Genomic DNA, 14,849 nt, shown 5'->3' with positions numbered 1-14,849 from the left:
CTGAGGTCCATGTTTTGGGACAGTTTTGTTTAACTATGTCCAGATGCACGCAGTACATGTGACACCGCTTTTTTTGAAAAGAAAAATTCCTTATTTTCATTCAGTTTTCAGGAGCATGGCAGCTGTCTTCATTTGAGACACTATTGCCTCATGTGTTGCCTTAATTGCCTTCTTTTGTGGGCTTGGAACTTGTTGAGTGCATCATCAGTAAGTTGCTTCTTCTGAGGGCATGTTTGCTTATTCTTGGTTCAAACCCCAGCATATTATAATGGGTTATAATTCTCTGTTTCTTAGTACATCTGGTACTGTCTTGCAGGCACCGGAAAGTGCATTCCGAGCACTTGGTGAATATGTTTAAAGATAAATGCTGATTAGGATATTTAAAGGGAGCCTCCTTGAAAGACGAAATGATTGAGGGAAATGAATGCCATCTTTTCCACCAAAGCACATTGTATCCAGTTGTCCTATGTGGGTGTGTTGGCAGCATCTGTGATCAAACATGAGGTGGTTAGTAAGCTTTGAAGATGACACATGGGGCTACATGTATTTATGGTGCCTCATTGGCAAAACACACATCACAACTTTAGCCTGCCTTTTTGTTGGTCATGTGATTATAAAGTGATATTCCATTTCCAGCATATGGAGCCTGGTCTTGGGGTAGTCAGATTGTATGCTATTTGGGGTTTCCTTTGGCAGGGAAGAAAAATAACCTAGGCAATAGTTGTGTGGTCTGATAAAGGGTCTGTTGAAAGCACCAGCAATGTGTTGAGAGATTTCAATGCCATCTTAGGAAATAAGCAAGCTTTCACTCGGTTTGTAAATATATTTTTTTCTATTTGTGTTATGTTCCTGTTATTTGAAAACCAGAACGAGCAGCAAGACTCAATGTTGCAAGTTGTTCCTCGATCCAAATGATCTGTGAAACGTTTTATGTGTGTGTGAGACCTAGAGTAGGTCATGTGAGTTAGGAGCTGAAGAAAAACAATGATCAGATAGTATAAGAATGGGTTTGATTTCTTTCTTATGACGAATATGTGATGCATATAAGGCTTAAAAGTGCCTTGCATGGAGGTAGGATAGTTGCTGGGGAAGCAAAACGGAAGCCCGTAATCCTTAGCATTTTTTTCTTATAGATTATATTTTTTAAAAAATGGACTTGAAAAGGAGTAAACCTTCATTATAGGAAGCCGGTCATGGTACTATTGATATCCACATTAGCTGTATTTAATTTTTACTTAAGGGAGAGGGACTAACTGGATTTGGCTGAATGTCTATGGTAGAGTATTCCTGGATGATGTGTGGGAGAGAATCTCAACCCTATTTTCCTGTTCACACAATGGGCATCGTAAACTGCAGAATGGAAAATGCACAGGAAAAGGAGTGTCGTGTGTCATTCAGCAGTGATTCCTGTGGCTAAAACCCATAATACAGGAAGGAAAGAGAATGTGTGCATCGGCTTTTTTCTGTAGCATGGAAGAAATACCCAATGATTTGTAAAGTCAAGTCAATTGCTGAGAATGCCCCAGCAGTATCCTACACATAGGAAATGCCAGTGATTTTCTAATCATTCTAATGAAGCAAGTTCTTACGTTTTGTTTCTTCCTAGCAATAAGATTAAAGATAGGACTTCGAAAGAGGAAGCCACATGGCTCAATTCTCAGCTAACCCAAAGGTCTACACTATATAAACGCATTAAAAATTCCCCTTTTCTTGTCACTGCTTTATAGTTTCCTGATATCAACATCTATACAATATTCTGAGCATTGTGACTGACAGTGACCATTCTACAAATTAGTAGTATCTTCATTATGTATTGACCTTCCATATTTTCCTGTGCTTGTGAGTTCAAAAGGCTTTTCCACCAAGGAGCTAGGTTCAGAGAACAGCAAACCATTTACTATCAACTGAAGGGAGGAGAAATTTGGGATGGAAATTAAGAAATAATCCCTGTTTTGCTTTGAGGGTGTATTGCGTCACTGAGTTATTTGCAAGAAATAGGTTTATAATTTGACTAAGAACTTTAGTGTTTCGTCTCTGAAACACTAATTCCCTTGGCCTATCAAAATTCCTATCATCATTTGTAGGAATCAGAATTAATGTTAATTAATGCAGGGAAAATATAATTCGATATACAAAGGTAATCCTCCTTTAGCAACTACAATTGGAACTGGCAACTTGGTCATTAAGTGAAACTGCACATGTGTTCAAGTTCTTACTTTAGTTTTCCTAGACCTATGAAGGTCGTAAATGTGAGGACCAGTCATAAAGTTACTTTTTCATCAACACTGTAATTGGTCACTAGATGAGGCAGTCATTAAATGAGGACTGTCTGTAAATAGATCACGATGATGGATCTCAACTAGTTGCTAACTTAAAATTCCAGCATTCCTTATCATTGGCTCTGCTGATTAGGACTATTATAACCAACTCTGAAGTGCCAAGGATTTCCCACCACTCTCTTTAGACAAAGATATAGGCGATTATGCAAATAACACTGGATACAAGCAGACTAAGAACCCATTTCTCTTCTGCATACTCCACATCTCCCTGGAGGCATTTGGGTGGGCTGTTTTCTTATCTTATCTTATGCTTTGTACCTTTTTAGTGTTTTCTTCATTGGTATTATTAAAGCCATATTTTCCCTGGTAAGGCTGTATGCATAAGATGCATGTTGCGCACTTTGAGCCTTGACATAGGAAAGGCTCAAAGGCTCATAAATCTGGCATGCTTCAGAGAGAGAAGGTGCCAGATCAGGGAGGGTGTGTGTGGCTAAACTATGCAATGCAGGGATTATCGTAATGGTTTTGGCACTTTCCATAGGGACTCCAGAAGCATGGAGGCACCGAAATCACATTGCACCAACAATGCATGTGAGTTGTGCTGAATGTTTTCACGTAGGCTGTGGAAAATTTGGGTTAGATGGGATGTTGAAACTAGGAACAGACAGATGCTTTGCTTTCTAAGCCTGATCACGAAGAATTAAACACACTCTCAAGCTCTATTTTTCATGCAGAGTTTTTATAGGCAATGTAAAAGATATTATTTTTAGAGGCACCTGGGACAATTACAAGAAACAAAGCTTAGTTTATTGTGTGTGTATGGGAATTTCCACATGGAGGTTGGGTGTTAGTAAACTACTTTAATTGCATCCTTCCTAATTCCATGGCACTGTGTTGTCCATCTTATGGTCCCGACATTTTAGTCATGGCGAGATATACAGGATATGAATGGACGGATCACAGTACAGGTAGTCCTCGAGTTACATCCACAACTGAGCCCAAAATTTATGTTGCTAAATGAAACATTCGTTAAGTGAGTTGGTCCCATTTTACGATGTTTCTTGCCGCGCTTGTTAAGTGAATCACTGCAGGTTTTAAATTAGTAGCACCGTTGTTAAGTGAATCTGGTTTCCCCATTGTCAAAAGGTCACCAAAGGTCATCACGTGATCCCAGGACAGGGCAACCGTCATAAATGTGAAACAGTTTTCAAGCATCCAAATGTAAACCACGTGGCCATGGAGATGCTGCAGTGGTCATAAGTGTGAAAAAAACGGTCACAAGTCACTTTTTTCAGTCCCGTTGTAACTTCGAACATTCCCTGAGTGAACTGTTGTAAGTCGAGGACTACCCGTATAATCTGGCAGATGCAATGACTGCATGAGATAACCAGCATGTCAGGAAAAATTTCCTTTGGAAAAGTAAAAGTTTCTATCATTAATGCAGGTATTATTACTCTCTTGCCCTGTTTCACTCTCGTGTTGATAATGTATGTTTATATCCTGATTTCAATGTACCGTTCATGTAAGCGATGATTGTATTGCCTGCTGCATTATGGCTCCATAAAATGGACTAAAATTTATTCACGTTAATGTTTTGAAGAAGCAAATGTATTTTCCCATGAAATAGAGCACTAACGTAGTCCAACCTTAAACAAGGAAAATGCCCACTTTGAAAGAAAGCAGTGAATGACAAGAGCCAGACATACCTCTCAGCTTCATCCTTTGACACCAAGGCCTGTAACTTTCATTGCTATTCGTGGACATTCTCCAAATGCCAGCTCTGTTGACATCTAGCATACATGAGGAAATTCCTGCCTCTGCCCTTGGGGACTTCCCTAGCTATGACAGCAGCAGATCGCAGGTGGCCAAATAATTAGCTACTTACTAAGAAATCTGGATTACAACATTACGGTTCTGATTAGCTGATCCTTCCATCTTGCCACCTACTTGAAAATAGACACTTTTGTCATATTTGAAAGCATTTGGCTGCAATAATTTTTTGGATTCAATCAATGTAACTTTTTTTCCTGATTCAGGACATCAACCTACAGCACACTTGTTCTGCCCATTCTGGACCTGTTTCCTTCCTGGTCTGAAAAAGAAATGAGCAATTGGATCCCAATTTCCCAATTCTAAAATCAGAAAAGCAAAAAAAAAGGAGTGGGGGGGAAGCGCTATTCAGTATTTGAATGCATACAGATAAATATCTAGTTACTATCCAAACTGAAATAATCTTCAGAGCTTGTCTTCTGTTCTTACTGCCTAAATAGACAACTCGTCCACAGAGAATGATGGAAAAAATGAAGAGTAGCTTTGTTCTTTCTAAGTGCGATCTTTCCAATGTAGATTCCTGCATTGTGCATCTGAATGCATTTTTTTCCTTGACACCACTCCAGATAGACCTCAACTTACAACAGGTTCATTTAGTGGCCATTCAAAGTTACAATGGCACTGAAAATTGTGACTTATGCTCATTTTTCACACTTATGGCCACTGCAGCAAGCCCCATGGTCCCACGTGATCAAAATTCAGGAGCTTAGCAACTGATTCATATTTATGATGGGTGCAGCATCCTGGAGTCATGTGACCACCCTTTGTGACCTTCTGACAAGCAAAGTCAATGGAGAAGCCAGATTCACTTAACAACCAGGTTACCAACTTAACAACTGGCGCAATTTACTTAACAACGGTGGCAAGAAAGATAGAAAGATAAAATGGGGCAAAATTCATTTAACAAATGTCTCACCAATGTAAATTTTGGTCTCAAGTGTGGTCACAAGTCAAGGACTATTTTATGCTTTTCTGATTGTACATGTTTATAGCAAACTGATTTTTTTTAAAAAAATCACCTACAGGGAGGAAAAGGAAGCTTTGCGGGTTGCTACCAGCTGACCACGAAGTATCCAGATGTTTTTGAATAGTGGTATTCCCAGTCCTAAAATTAGGGTTAGGGAGTTAAGTGTTTGGGACAAATAATGCCAGAAGAGAAATTAAAAAGTAAAATTGCTGTGAAATACTCAAATAAAACAGTGCTTTTTCTAGAAAAATTGGGGGGCGGGGTCTGACAGAACATTGCTGATACTTTGGTCTAGTAGTCCATGGAAACTTAAGAGCTTCTAGACAATTCTGGAACATCTATTGCTTAAAAGGGGAAGATGAGAACTAAGCTGTCAAATGCTAATACGATGAATGTTTGGATAATATAGGATTTGCCGAAAAATCATGAGTGACCCCAGTTCTTTGGGAAATAAAGAAGATTGCAGTATGTTTAGATAGTAGCTAAAATTGTTTATAAGTGTTGAAATGTTAAGACTGTGGGTATAATCTTTATTACCCCACCCCACTCCAGTACATATTTATGGAGTCAGTGCTAGCTTCATAAAAGTCCATCTTTACAATCTTGTTTTTTTTTCCCAACGAGTTCCCACACTATCTGTTCCCAAAAAAAGCTGCTACAGATTATATTCCCAAAATAAACAACAACATAAAAAATAGAATCACATGGAGGGGCAGTCCATTTAATTTACAAATCTTTTCACAACCAGGGAGAGGGCCCAAGGGTATCCATGTTATGAGAATGCCCCCATCTCTTAAAGAGTAGATGGCCTCAGAATGTAGATCTCTGTGGTGAATCACCATTAAAAAAAAAACCCATTAAAGATCTTCTTGGAGTGAGTCTTACTTTTTCTGAGCCTTCCAATTTAGCAGTCTTTACTTCTTTCTGTTATCTAGTGGTGCCATGGGTTGAGGGAATGTTTTCTTTTTTCTTTTTTGTATACTGTGAAGAGCTTGTGGGCAGGCTGAGAAAGGCCTGAAAAGCAGAGTAGACACAATCAATCAACAGACAAAGGGTGTTGGCAGCTTATCTCACAAGTGGCAACTCAGCCCAGGTAGTGAGAGAGAGCTGGGAAAAAGCTTTTCAGATCATTCAAAGGGATCCTGCCTTAGTGAGGTCAGTGTAAATGAGGATGGGAAATTCCTTTTAAAGTTTCCCAGATCTGTGTTTATTCCAAGACCAGCATTAAAGATTCTTTTCTGAAATGAACTTCCTGGATCGTGCCAGCAATGTGGAAGCTTGGCAAGAAAATACTGCCAGTTGTTGCCAGATGGCAAGTTTGACTTCCAATTCTACGAAGAAGCAGGAAGAGGGAAGAATCTATAATTTCTTCATATCACTGATCAGGTCACCCTGAGCACTTTTACGTAACTTTTTCCTGGCAGTCCGAGTCTCTAAAGAGAACCATGGAGTTGCAAAATTCTGCCATTCAACAATGAAACGTTGTTGTTCCCTTAGAACATAGATGAGCTATACGTATCAATGGGCTTAAGTTTTAACTATGACTCTTTTATTGTCTGTATCTATCCTGGATTGGCCTAGGGTCAAAGAAATTGTTTTTGAATGTGTTTGGTTACCTTTAATATTTAAAACACAAACTCTCTTTTTTATGTTCTTAATCAAAAATTATCCAGCCTTCTCTCTTGTTGAGCAACCAGATACAACCGAGATTCCAAAAATAATTTGCGCTGTAAGTTAGGGCTGTTCAAATGTTCGAAGGTAACCTTTGATCTGAGGAAACTTCAAACAGATGATTCTATCAAAGCAGATTTGCAACTCGAAGCAGAGATCCATTCTGAGGCAGCAAAACAGATTAAGCAGCTGTGGAGCAGTTCACAGCCTTGTGAATGCTTTTGCAGATTCACCAACTTTTTCTGTTTGGGGCTGCTTCTGGGGTTGTTGCAGACAATATTCAGTGCTGTAATTTCACTGCCGTACATGGAAAATGTCATGGAGGGGGTTGAGTGGCAGGATGGCCTGGCCAGTGAGATTCGCCTATTAGTTGAATTCTCTACTATAAGCAGAGTACGTCTGGAATGGCAAAGCTAATATTATTTTGGCCACCGTTCGCTTTCCGAGTTCTCAACCTCTTGAATGTGGCCTTAACTTTGCTTTTCCTTGCAGAGGTGGAATGTCACACTTTGTTGTGGATCTTGCCAACCCAGAAAGGGAGTTTTAACAACTCAGCTTTCAGCAATCTGAGCATTGACTCAAGGCCCAGCATGCACTGTGGGTCAAACCTTCCTTTTAAACTCTGTGATAGGAGCAGGTTTAAGAGAGAGAGAGATGCATTACTGTACTTTTAAGAAGGGGGAATCAAGATTCTGAATAATTGTTGTTTTTCCTGTGCCCTTTCCCTTCTCTGTGATTTGCTGTGGCATTGTATGTTATGGTGGCAGCTTGCTGTATCTCTGCTATGTAATTAACATGCCATCTTGTTAGCAAGCCATTCTGAGCATTTCTCCAAAATCTTCTCAGAAGAGGCTGGGCTTTACTAGGATGTTCTGCCCAGTCTGATAACCCTATGAAACTGGTGATAAGGGACTTTTTTCCAGGAGGAGCCAGATGTGCCAGTCAACTGTGCCATCCCTTCTGTCATAAAACTCAGTGGAAGCAGGTCTACACAGCTGCACAAGCGTAAGCCAGTCAGTCTTTTTCAGTGTCATTCGAAGTTAAAAAAAGGGGGCGTTTTGTTGTATTTTATATCACTTCCATTTTTTTTCCCTTAAGAACTTCTAACATATATTTCCCATCTCTATTTTTATCCCTGGTGAGGGAAAAACCATCCAGAACTGTTGTGTCTTAAGTGTAAGATTCTCCCACAAAAAAGGAATATGTGTGTGTGTGTGTGTATCTCCTTCCACTTGAGAAAGTATAAAAGAATTTAGAGATTTGAAAGAGAAATTCTAGACCAGGGTTTTTCAAAAAAATTTTCAGGCTGCAGAACCTGTTTGTTAAAAAAGAATAGTTCCGGGAACCCCTGACCAAGAGAGGTGGAGCTCCTGACAAACTCAGCTTGCGAAAGCTGGTGACTTAGCAAGTTTGAGGGGAAGAACAGGATTGGATAGCTGAGTTCAAGGTTTCCCCCACACCACCGTTCCATTAGGCCCTTACAAAGAAATTCCTTCCCTCTTAATTCAGTGGAACTCAGGTTACCCAAAGAAAGAACACTCTAAAACGTTTGAGCTTGGCAGCTTTCTAATATGTACAAACCTCTCTGAACTCTTAGTCAACATGGCCAATGCTCCAGAGTTTCCTTTTTAAAGTTTAAATCTTGTGGGAAATTCTCTTACAGTTTTTCAAATGCAAAACTACACACCAGTCCCAGAACTGCAATCTCCACACATCTGTTGGATATCTGAAGATGATTGTTCTAGTTAGAGAGCTGTAAGAAATCTCCTGAACCCAAACAAAGGCCTTCTGAATACCAACATCCTCTATCGGGGGAGGGGAGGGGAAGGCCTGTGTATTGTTACAATTGGGGTCTGTGCTTCTAATTAATTGTGAATACAGTCTAGCCCAGGTGTCCCCAACCCCGGTCTGCTGTATGCTAGAAACCTGGCCAAGCAAACAAGTGGAGTCCTATCTGTGGTATGCAGCAGCATGCAAAACCACGCCCCCTCTGGTCCAGAGAAAAACTTCTCTCTGTGGAACCGGTCCCTGGTGCCCAAAAGGTGAGGGGCCACTCCAAGTCTAGCCAACTCCAAGAACCTTTGAGTAGGCCTGTCAGATTTAAGATAGAGAAATCTACATGGCATCCATAAACCAGAATATGCATCTAGTGACTATTTGGATTTTTAGTAGCCAATGTGAAATTGTAAATCCCTGGATTTATCTTGACTTGGGATCTCTTGATTAGGATATATGTTTTATTTCAAGTGCAAGAATAAGCAACGATGTATTTTCATTCCTCAGGCCAGTCATTATCTGAAATCTCAACCATTACTGTTGCTCTAAACTCCTCTAGCACTATACTTTCCCATCAATTAAGTAGGGCTGAGAGGAGCTGGGCCAGGCCAGTTTTAGAAGTTGCTCTGGACCCACAGAATCTCTTTACGTGCAGAAATCCAATTGCTAAGTGTTAAGATTCAGAAATTGATTAGGATTAAAATTTCAGCGGGAGGCAACATAATTCATTATGGTGTTTCAAAACCTGGAGGTGATCTTTCTTCTGATGGATAGAGGAAAGGGAGAACTCCACATCCAACTGGAAAACAAAGGGAGTTGCATCATGGTTGCATCAGGGACAGAGAATTAATGGATTCAGAATGTTTCTGTCCCCAGCAACCTGAAACTAATAAGGATACCAGTGCATGCAAAATAGATGTTTGTGCAGGTAAGATTATCAACCTTGATGCCAACCAAAACCAAGCATTTAATAGTGAGTGCATACCATGTGCACTAATCAAACAGGTGGCAAGAAAGTAGGGGCAGGCAGGCACAACAGAGGTTATGTAGACAGTAAACACAATGTCAGACATAAAGATCTCAAGTGCCTATATACAAATGCACAAAGTCTGGGGAACAAACAGGGTGAACTCGAACTACGAATACATGAAGGTAAATATGATATAGTTGGAATAACAGAAACTTGGTGGGATGAAACCCATGACTGAAACAGACTGGTAGAAAGGATACAAACTATTCAAAAAAACCAGACCCCATAAAAGAGGAGGTGGAGTTCCACTATATGTAAAGGATCACTATATTGCTACAGAAATGCATGAAACCAAAGATGAAAACGTCCTAGAATGCATATGGGTCAATATAAAAGAAAAAAAGAATGACCTGGCCATAGGTGTATATTATAGGCCATCCAATCAAGCAGAAAATATAGATGTCCTTTTTGCCAGCCAACTAACAAACATATGCAGGAAACACACAACAATAGTAATGGGAGACTTCAATTATCCTGATATCAATTGGAAAACTAATTCTGCACCAAGTGAGAAATCAAATAAGTTCCTAACCAACCTAGCTGACAACTTTGTTGTCCAAAAGGTAGAGGGTGAAACTAGAGGGACAGCCATACTGGACTTAATTCTTACAGAGAAAAATTGATAGAGGGAGTTGAAACTGCAGGAACCTTGGGTGAGAGTGACCATGTCATACGAGAATTCAACATAACACAAACACAAGCAACAGAACATAATGACACCAGAGTCTTGGATTTTAAAAGAGCTGATTTCAATAAACTCAGAGAGAACTTGGGAAAGATTCCATGGATGAAAATCCTAAAGGGGAAAACAACTCAAGAATCTTGGGAAACTCTAAAAAGTATGATCATAGAAGCCCAGAAAAGCACAATACCACTGAGCAAGAAAAACAAGAAATCCAAGAAGAAACCAGCATGGCTGCACGAAGATCTCTCTGGCTAATTGAAAGAAAAAAAGGACAAGTACAAAAAATGGAAAGAAGGATATACAGCTGAGGCAGAATATCAGCAGATAGCCAGAATCTGCAAAGACGAAGTCAGGATAGCAAAGGCTCAGAACGAACAAAGACTTGCAACAAAAGTCAAAGATAATAAAAAGAGTTTCTTCCAACATATAAATAACAAGAAAAAAATCAAGGAAACAGTCGGTCCACTAAAGAGAGAAGATAGCAAGGAAGTAACAGGCAACAGCGAAAAAGCAGAACTACGTAACTCATTCTTTGCATCCATCTTCACGCAAAAAGAAACCATAGCTCAACCCACCAAAAACATAACTGTAAAAGACACACCAGAAGTAAACGTTAAGCAAAAAAATAGTAAGAGAACACCTTGATGAAAACAAATCACCGGGGCCTGATGGATTACACCCCAGAGTTTTAAAGGAACTGGCAGAGGTCATCTCAGAACCACTGCACTATATCTTTCAAAAATCCTGGAGCATCAGGGAACTACCAGAGGACTGGAAAAGAGCTGATGTGGTTCCCATCTTCAAAAAGGGGGAAAAAAACAGACCCAGGAAACTATAGACCAGTCAGCCTAACATCAATACCCGGGAAGAAACTGGAAAAGATAATAAAAAAACAGATCTGCCAACATCTAGAAGCAAGTAAACTAATAACTAGCAGTCAGCACGGGTTTGTAAAAAACAGACCATGCCAAACCAATTTTATTTCATTCTTCAACACAGTGACTAAATTAGTGGACCAGCAAAATACTGTGGACATAATATATTTAGATTTCAGCAAGGCATTCGACAAAGTAGACCACAACCTACTTCTTAGTAAGCTAGAAAAAAGTGGAATAGATAGCACCACCACTCGATGGACTTGCAACTGGCTGGCAAACCATACTCAATGAGTAGTCCTTAATGGGTCTAAGTCTACATGGAGGGAAGTAAGCAGTGGGGTGCCACAAGGTTCCGTCTTAGGCCCAGTACTCTTCAATATCTTCATTAATGACTTAGATAAGGGAATAGAAGGGGGACTTACCGAATTTGCAAGATGACACTAAGCTGGCAGGAATAGCTAACACCCAAGAAGATAGGCTCAAGATCCAGATGGATCTTGACAGACTAGAACACTGGGCCATATCTAACAAAATGAAATTCAATGTAGAGAAAAGTAAAGTGACACAGTTAGGCAAGAAAAACCAAAAGTACACATATAGACTGGGTGAAACCAGGCTCAATAGCAGTAACTGTGAGAGGGATCTTGGAGTCTTAGTGGACAACCAGCTAAATATGAGCCAGCACTGTGCAGCCGCCGCCAAAAAAGCTAATGCAATCCTAAATTGTATTAACAGAGGGATACAATCATGATCAAGGGAAGTACTAATATCACTCTATAAAGCCTTAGTAAGACCACACCTAGAGTACTGCATCCAGTTTTGTTCATCACATTATAAAAAAGATGTTGAGACTCTAGAAAAAGTATAGAGAAGAGCAACCAGGATGATTAGGGGACTGGAGGCTAAAACATACAACGAATGGTAGCAGGAACTGGGTTTGGCTAGTCTAGTAAAGAGAAGGACCAAGGGAGACATGATAGCAGTCTTCCAATATTTGAGGGGCTGCCACAGGGAGGAAGGGATCAAGCTATTTTCTAAAGCTCCTATAGGCCAGACAAGGAATAATGGATGGAAACTGAACAAGGAGAGATTTAATCTGGAAACAAGGAGAAACTTTCTGACAGTGAGAACAATCAACCAATGGAACAGCTTGCCCTCAGAAGTTGTGGGAGCGCCATCAGTTGAGACTTTCAAGAAGAGATTGGACTGCCATTTGTCAGAAATGGTGTAGGGTCTCCTGCTTGGGCAGGGGGGTTGGACTAGATGACCTTCCAGTTCTGATTATCTGTTACCTGGTTGCAGAAAAATCTTAAAAGTACAAAGCATGTTCTCTGTAAAAAGACTACTCAAAAGCATTCCGGCACAAAGGAAACCCCGTCTCCATTGTGCAGTTCTGTTTTTAAAAATATATGGAGGTGTGGAATTGGAGTTCTGTAAAAATGGGATGACCCAGTAATTTTCATATCAACACACATACACACACCCAATACAAATCTATTATGTTTAATCATCAAAACCATAAATCATATAGTTCATTGTTTTCTGTTTAATGGGATTTTCCAGTCAGCAATAAATGTAGATATTGTCTTTTCTCTGATCAAAAAAGTCAATTTAGCCATCTCAGCAAGTTCCATCATTTTCAACAATCATTCTTCCATTGTGTGTAGTGCCGAATCTTTCCATCTCTGCACATAAAATAATCTCGCTGCAGTTATCATATACAAAATCAAAGTCCATAATTTTTTCCAACAGTTTGTCTACCAGTCCCACAGGAAAAATCTATGATTTCAATGTATATTAATGTTAAGATGTTCTGAATCATAACAAATACCCACATATTTTCCCTTTTTTTCATTCCATTTTATCATACAATTTTTCACATGTTCTTCTCCTCTTTCAAATTCCAAGAACAATTTATACATTTTAGCAATTACATGTTCCATCATTTCTATACAATTCTGACACTCAGTCTTAGAAAATTCAAATCCATAAATTTTATCTAGTTTAAATCTTTCTAATAAATATAAATAAGAGAATCATTGATAGTTATATTTCTCTGCCACTAGTTTTCCCTTGATTTTATTTTACATTTCCCTTGACAAAATTCCAATATCTCATAAGTTTGCTATTTGTGTTAGCTTTATTATTCTTGTCCTAAGAGCCTCTGAGGTATTTTCAGGGACAACATGGGTTTGTATCTATTTCATATTCTCAATATGGAATGCCTAGCATGTTTTTTTAATCTACACTGACATTGACTTGTTAATATCACAAATATCTATGCTACTCAAATCTCAGGTCATGTCTTTCTAACTCTCTATAGCATCCAAACCAAACAGCAAACTGCAGAATACGATTTAAAATTGGGCAAGTGCAGACGTCACTCTGTCCCTCCCTCCCTCCCTTCCTTCCATCTCCATCTCTCCATCTTGACTTTATTATTTTTTAATAAATAACTCATAGTAGTGGATATACATAATGATCCTTCTTCCTAGTTTCCCACAATAACAACCTGTGAAGGAACATTGAGCTGGTAGTATCCTTTGCATCTTGTAACACTTTATATTTAACCATGGAAATTAAAAGTAAAAACTTAACAGATTTTTTTCCCCTGCTGCACTAATTTAGATGTATTCTGAAACTGTTTAAATTACTTGTCAAAACAAGTATTATCTAAAATAAAACCATCAGTCTAGGTGAGACATTCATTATTATCCCAGAAGTTGTTTCCAACAATGGCAATTTTATCCCCCCTTAACATATATTCTATATTGTAACGTAATTATTTTAAAATAATTAAAATATTTTATATTTGTCACAAAGATATCCAAATAATCTTCTGTTTATTAATATTAAAATCTGCCAAAGCACAAGATGTTTTTAATTTTCCCATTATTATTTCCATTGCCTTAAAAAAATTTCCAGAACCAATACAAGTTCATTTGCAAAAACCCATAAATTAAAAGTTTCTTTTAAAATTTTTGCTTCAACAAGAGGAGACAAAGGCCATTCTTATTCGTTGTTGTATCTCACACCATTTTGTTAAATCTCTTTTAACAATTATTTCTGTTTTCTCTGAAGTGTAGATTGGTTTTATCTTCATTTTATGAACTTCTCTCCAAAATCAATAATTACCATAATCTTAAACAAGAAAGAACCGTTCAGATTGTCAAAGGCCTTTTCTATTTCTTAGAACAGTGGCATTTGTTTTCATTATGTTGTTCCAAGTATCCCAAAATGTCTTAATACATTTCTGACATTGTCCTTTAAACTTTTTTTTATGGTAAACCCACAATGTTCCTTGTTCATATATTTTTGCAGAAATATTTTTGGTCTATCAGTCAGGATTGTTGTGAACAATTTGTAGTTGTTGTTCAATAGTCCATAATGTCTTGTTAAAGTCATATCTTGTCCTTCTCTGGTTGTTAATGTTATATCAACCTCTTTCCAACCATACTTCCTCCTTGTAGGGTAAAGTTAATCATGTTTTGTAAAAGTTGTAAAAGTTCATCCTTAAAATATTTATAATAAGAAGCTGATAATCTGTCTAGTCCCAGAATCTTTCCTAGTTTAATCTTTTTTATAGCTTCAGAAATTTCCCTTATTGTTATAGGTCCATTCGTAATCTGACTTTATTCTATAGTCCTCAGTACATCTTGTTTCTTTAGACATTCAACTATTTTCTTTAGGGAGATTTCACTTCCTTTATACAAATTACAATAATATGATGAAA

The 14,849-nt window shown here is 38.5% G+C and overlaps 1 protein-coding gene across 2 annotated transcripts in view; it reads left to right on the top strand.

The window, feature by feature from the left end:
* KLF9 (KLF transcription factor 9) overlaps window positions 1-14,849 on the top strand; it is a 47,864-nt gene that overhangs the window by 2,495 nt on the left and 30,520 nt on the right. The window lies entirely within an intron of this gene.

Source organism: Pseudonaja textilis, chromosome 2 (assembly GCF_049901715.1).
Source record: "Pseudonaja textilis isolate UNSWEBS1 chromosome 2, rPseTex1.2, whole genome shotgun sequence".
NCBI lineage: Eukaryota > Metazoa > Chordata > Lepidosauria > Squamata > Elapidae > Pseudonaja > Pseudonaja textilis.
Note: the sequence above shows the minus strand (reverse complement) of the source record. Positions and strands in the feature narration are given on the sequence as shown.